Source organism: Galeopterus variegatus, unplaced genomic scaffold (genome assembly GCF_000696425.1).
Source record: "Galeopterus variegatus unplaced genomic scaffold, G_variegatus-3.0.2 Scaffold4995, whole genome shotgun sequence".
In the NCBI taxonomy this organism is placed as follows: domain Eukaryota; kingdom Metazoa; phylum Chordata; class Mammalia; order Dermoptera; family Cynocephalidae; genus Galeopterus; species Galeopterus variegatus.
Genome location: NW_007731106.1, coordinates 1 through 6,201, shown reverse-complemented (window position 1 = coordinate 6,201; position 6,201 = coordinate 1).

Genomic DNA, 6,201 nt, shown 5'->3' with positions numbered 1-6,201 from the left:
GCCACCGGGCCGGCCCAGAAGAGTTTATTTTTACTGCATATAAAATTTTAAATAGCAATAATAATAATAGTAATAAGAGGGTCTCAAAGACTGAGCTATTCCATCCACGTCCTTGCTAGCTTGTGGGGTCAGGCACCCCTCATTTTATGTCTCCAACAAAGAGGAGAGACCCCTGGCCCGAGAGTCACAAACCTGGCTTCCCCTTCTTTGCTTCTACCCAGTGGAGAGGCTGCCAGTGCCTGATTTAGCCCTTCATTTGTGGAGAGTACTAACATTAATAAAACGAATGTATTTCACAGGACCTAACTTTTAAAAATTACACATAGAAATGTTAACTTGCAAAAGACAGGAAACTTTTCCCAGGCTGAAGTCTCTGTTGTAGATAAAGAGTTGTAACACAGCAAAATTGCTGGCTCATAGGGCAGAAGTCCTTGGTACAAGATAACCTATTGATTGATATGTTGAGAAATTTGCTTGATTGTTCTGTAAATATACTGAGGAAATTGCTGTTGGAAAAAAAACGTGTTTGCTAAGAACAAGCTGTTGTTCGTGGATCAACTTAACTTTTAACAAATTGCATTATGCAATGTCACTTTATTTCACTGATGTTACTAGTTTCCATTGTTAAAACTATACTTAGCCATAACTCTGCCCATGTCCTTGTGTTCTTTGTAATGATTAAATCAAATGAATTTTCTTGTGAAACTTCCTTGTCTGTACAATAAAAGGGAGACGGTAACTTTGAATCGGGGCTGTCACATTCAGCTTTCTCCTCCTAATGGGGAAATTACTAAAGTGCAGTCATTCCGGGCTTCTCAATGCATTCATAGTGCTTTGAGTAACTGAGTAATTCTTTTTTATGTCTCCGTTGCACAGGGGGAACTGTAACATTCAGCACCTCCATGTCCTCTTCTTACACAACAGTTGCCCTGGGCAGCCCGAGGTCTGCAGGGCTTTGCAGTCTTGAGTTCTCACAGGCTGTCTTCTCCAGTTCTGGGAAACCTGGCTCTTGCCCGGGGTGAAGTCTGGATCCGGGTCTGCACCCAAGGCAGCTGCAGGCATTTGCAATTCACGTGTATGCAGGCACGTGGTGAGATTTTGTTAAGGATTTTTCTGTGAATAAGTAATCTGAACATAGGATGAATTATCACAAGGGTTTTCCATCACTAAGATGGAGTGAAAGATTTGTTTTTCTTTTTCATTTTCTCTTTTTAGATATGAAAGGGCCCTAAAGGCTGTTTTCATTAATCACTCCAGCATTCATTCTTATTAGCTTCCAGTATCAGTTTGTTCCTGAGTGACTTTTAAATGTGTCCTTATAAGTAAGGCTTGCGGCTGTTTGCCAGATGAAGCCAAATTCTTTGCTTCTTGGAATTCTGAAACTTTTGTTAACTGAAATAAAAACATTAATCTAAGCTCCATAAGGATGGAGAAAAGATAAAAATTAATTTCAGATATTTTTGTTTTTACATTTACTGGTTTATTGTAAAGGATATTACAAAGGATGCAGAGGAAGATATGCGCAAGGCAGGTATTTTGACTTATATCAGGTTTCCAAAAGCAACAAATTGAGCATGGATTCTGTTTTCGTAATCCATTGATAACTGATACATTTAACGATGAGGAAGGATGCATTGGGAGCTTTCTAAAAAAAAAAAAACGGAAATTTTCAACTGTATATAAAAGCAGAGAGCACAGAAGAATGGCGCACGCCACCAGGAGCCCATCCTGAGCTCCAACAACCGTTCCCTCCTGTTTTCCTTGCATCACTGACCTCATTTAGACCTCATTTCACCCATCCCCTGCCACTCGTTCTGTGCAAGGACGGGTGTATTCTAAAGACAACTGCGTTTCATTTTACCTGCAAATATTTTAGAATGTGTATCTATGGGACGATGGCCTTTTTTGTTTAACATAAGCACAACACTATTATCACGACCAGCAAAATTAACAATGATTTCTTGTCATCTCACCTAACATCCGATCAGTGTACAATGTATTAGTCTGTTTCTGTTACTTATAACAGAATACCTGAAACTGGATAATTTATAAAGAAACAATATTTATTGCTTACAGTTTTGGAGGCTGGGAAGTTCAACGTCCAAGGAACATAGAGGACCTTGTTAGTGATGACTACACAGTGTCTCACATGATGGATGGCAGAGCCAGGAACTAGAGAACTAACTCCTCACTGACTGTCCTTTTAAAGCCATCAGAGCCATTCCCATGACCACCATTAAGCCATCAATGGATTAATCACTCATGAGGGTACAGTCCTCACAGTCTAATCACCTCTTCAAGGCCCCACCTTTCAATTACTGTAATAGGATTTCCCATCCTCTTAACACTGTCAGTGGGGATTAAGTCTCAATGAGCTTTGGGGAGACATCCAATCCACAGCAACAAAATTCCCTGATTGTCTCAAAGAATGCCTTTTGACAATTGGCTCATCTGAACCAGAATGCAGGCAAGGTCCATGCCCGTGTGGTTGATTTATCAGTCTCCTGTGTCTCTTTTCCTCTAGAACATCTCCCTCACCTTTCTCTGCCATGTTACTTGTTAAAGAAATTGCATCAGTTGCATAGCTGAGAAATTTTTTACACTTTTGATTGGACTTACTGCTTCCTCCTGGTTTTGTTAAATAGGCTCCTCTGTGCCCTGCACATTCAGAAACCGATGGTTAGGTACAGATGCCAAATTAGATTAAAGTCTAGCCTTTGGGTCCATAATACTTCATAGGTACTGTGGGTGTTTCCTACTACACCACATGGGGAATCACATTGTACAGTATTGTCCATGTTTACCAATATTAAGATTAAGCAACAGGGTCAAGTGCTTGTTTTTCATTATAAATTCCCCTCTGTATTAGTCTGTTGCTTTTATCTGAATGCCTGAAACTGGGTAATTTATGAAGATATACAATTTATTTCTTACATTATTGGAGGCTGGGGAGTCCAAGGTTCAGGGAACACATTTGGTGAGGGCCTTGTTCTTGGCGGTGAATCTCCACAGCATTGCAGGGCGTCATATGATGAGAATGGGCTGAGTAAGAGAAAGCTAACGCCTCACTGACTCTCCTTATGGAGCCATCAGAACCCTGCCCATTACTCCATGAGTGGATCAATCCATTCAAAAGGACACAGTCCTCACAACCTAATCACCTCTTCCATTGCAATAATTGGATTTCCTACCCTCTTAACACTGTTACAATGGGGGTCAAGTTTCCAACACTTGAACTTTTGAGGGATACATTTACCCATAGCACCCATACACTTATCTTCCCAGCTTTAACAAGTACCAATATATAGCCGATTTTGTTTCATCTATACTCTTCCCCTCTCCCAAACATCATAAAATTTTATCTATTTCATATATTTATGTTATATATAGTATATAATTAATCATATATATTTAATTTATATATTAAATTTTGATACTATTATCTATTTTAAATATTTATGCCTAAAAATGATAAGCATTAACTCCTAAATATCTTCAAATAGCCATTCAGTGTTCAAATGTCCTTTATTGTCTTAGATTTTTCTTACATTTTGTTTGTCAATAGGGATTGAAATAAGGCACATATCTTGTCATTGTTTGATGTATCTTTTAAGTCTCCTTTAAACAATGGGATCCCCCTTTTCTGTTTTTTTGCAATTTATTTACTGAAGAAAACAATTTATTTGTCTTGTAGCATTTCCTATAATCTGAATTTTGCTGATTTATGTCATTTAATGTGTTTCTTGTTTTCCTGTGTTTCTGGTAAATAGGTAGTTATATCTAGAGCCTGAGTCAGATTCCCATTTGACTTGCTGTTCTATTTTGTCATGACTACTTCATGAGTGGTGGTGTATTCTTCCAGGAGGAGGCGCTAATTAATGCCTGGTTGTCTGTGATGTCAGCAGCTGATGACCAATCGACAGACCCATCAATTCACTAGGGGTTACAAAATAGTGACATTCTAATTCTGCATTCCTTCTTTATTTATTAGTTGGAATACTTCTATAATGTGAGACTTCTCCCCCATGAAGTATTTGGTTTCCTCAAGATACAGTCTGTATAGGAAAAGTGGGATAGATGATTCATTCTTCCTCTTTACTTACCAGCTTTAAAAATAATTAAATGGTTCCATAGCATCCTAAGATTTACAACTTAGCCACTGTGGTTGTGCTGGTGCTGTTGTTTAGTGCCATTAAGATATCGGTACGAATTAATATAGTTATACATAACAGATGTGTGTCAATCTTTTTCCATATTATCTTTATTGATGCTCGGATTCTTCCAATTTTGGCCACTGAGCATCTCTATAAATTGTCTACAAATAGTCTTTGACATCCAGCCTGGAATCTGCCATTTCTCCTGGAAACACTGGTATCCTTTAACAGGAAATGTACTTAACAGGCTGTAATTTGGATGCTAGAAAGGGTTGTTGCTGCTGAGCTGGTCATTGTTTTTAAACTTTTCAATGGATAGAGCTATGAAATACATATGTATGTATTTTGTTAGCTCATGATATATTTTATCTTACAATTCAAATTCAGGCTATATGTAATTTATTCAGCCTAATTAATCTCATAGAACTTCTTTCTCTCATGCTGAAAAACCATATTCTCAATGGCTCCAATATAGGCATTTGTTTTATACCAAAATATGCACTCACCAGTCCTAGAATAACTGCACAAATACCACTATAGCAACTTTAATATTGAAAACAGTTTAGCTTGTTTTTCTCTTTATTTTTTGTTCTTGAGAATATTTCCCACATGAATAACTAGTCAAATAACTGCATTTTAAAGTCTCTGCATAATTATATCACTAACAGGACACAGACTAATTTATTTCATCTTGCCCTCAGTTTATAAACAATGCTTTTTAAATTTAATTTTGATTTATATTTCTGTAAAATATTGCTGATTACAAAGTCAAAGCTATAAAATAAAGTACACTATAAGCAGTCTAGTTCCTTTTACTATCCCCTTCACCCTGTTCTCTTCCTTCTCTAACATGTAACCACTTAAAGCATTTTTTGTTTTTTCTTTCAATTGTTTACTATATGTCTTATTTTCCATTCTTAGATAAGTGGTAATCATCATGTCTGTTTCTTTCCATCTTTTTTTTTTTTTTTTACTTCTACATCTTTGGGGTTTGCAAACTATGTTTGCCTCAGGGAAAATGTAACCCACTTTCTACTTTTGTAAATAAAGTTTTATTTGAAAATAGCCACGCCCACTCATTTACATATTATCCTGGGTTGCTGTGGTGGAGCGGAATAGCTGCAATAGAGATGTATGGCACACAAAGACCAAGTTGAGCTGTCTGGAGCGTTATAGATAAAGGTTGCCAACGCCTCCTCATGTACTAGAGGACAACCCACAGCGATACAGTCCCATTCCTGCTACAGCTGTGCAGTAGTTTTTTGTGGCTGCTGTAGCAAAATACCACAAACCTGGTGGCTGAAGACATCAGGCATTTGTTCTCTCAGTTCTAGAGACTGGAAGTCAGCAGTCAGTATCACTTGGCCAAAATCAAGGTGTCTGCATGGCTGTGTTCCCTGGGGAAGCTGTAGGAGAGAATGTGTTCCTTTCCTCTTCCAGCTTCTGGTGACTGCCGGCTTCCTTTCTTCTGTCTACATCACTCTGATCTTCAAGGCCAGCATCTTCAAATGTTTTCTCTGTTTCATTTTCACATGGCCTTCTCTGTCATATCTTCCTTGATTTTCTTATAAGGTTGCATTTAGGGACCACTGGATAATCCAGAATAATCCCCCCATCACAAGATCCTTAATTTAATCATATCTGCAAAGACCCTTTGCTGATTTCAGGTAACATGCATAGGTTTCAGGGATTAAGATGTGGTTATCTTTTTTGTGGGGGAGGGGGCAGGAAGGGCAATTTTAAGCTGACCATAAACTGTGTGGTCCTCCTTTTGGTATGCATTTTGTTTTTCTGGTCTCTAGCTTTGTAAGTCATGCTGTCTTATCAAAAGACTTTTGATACTTTTGTCAGTGTATCTTTGGGACAGATTCCTAGAGATGGGAATGCTAGGTTACAGGTGATATGCACACAGCTCTTCTGGATAATGGGAAGATCTGCTGCACAAGGGCAGTACCAATTTGCATTTCTAAGAGAATGTCAATGTGTTCTTTTTACAATGTTTGTCCTGCCTCTTACTGCCATGGGTCCTACTTCTCTCCTCACAGAG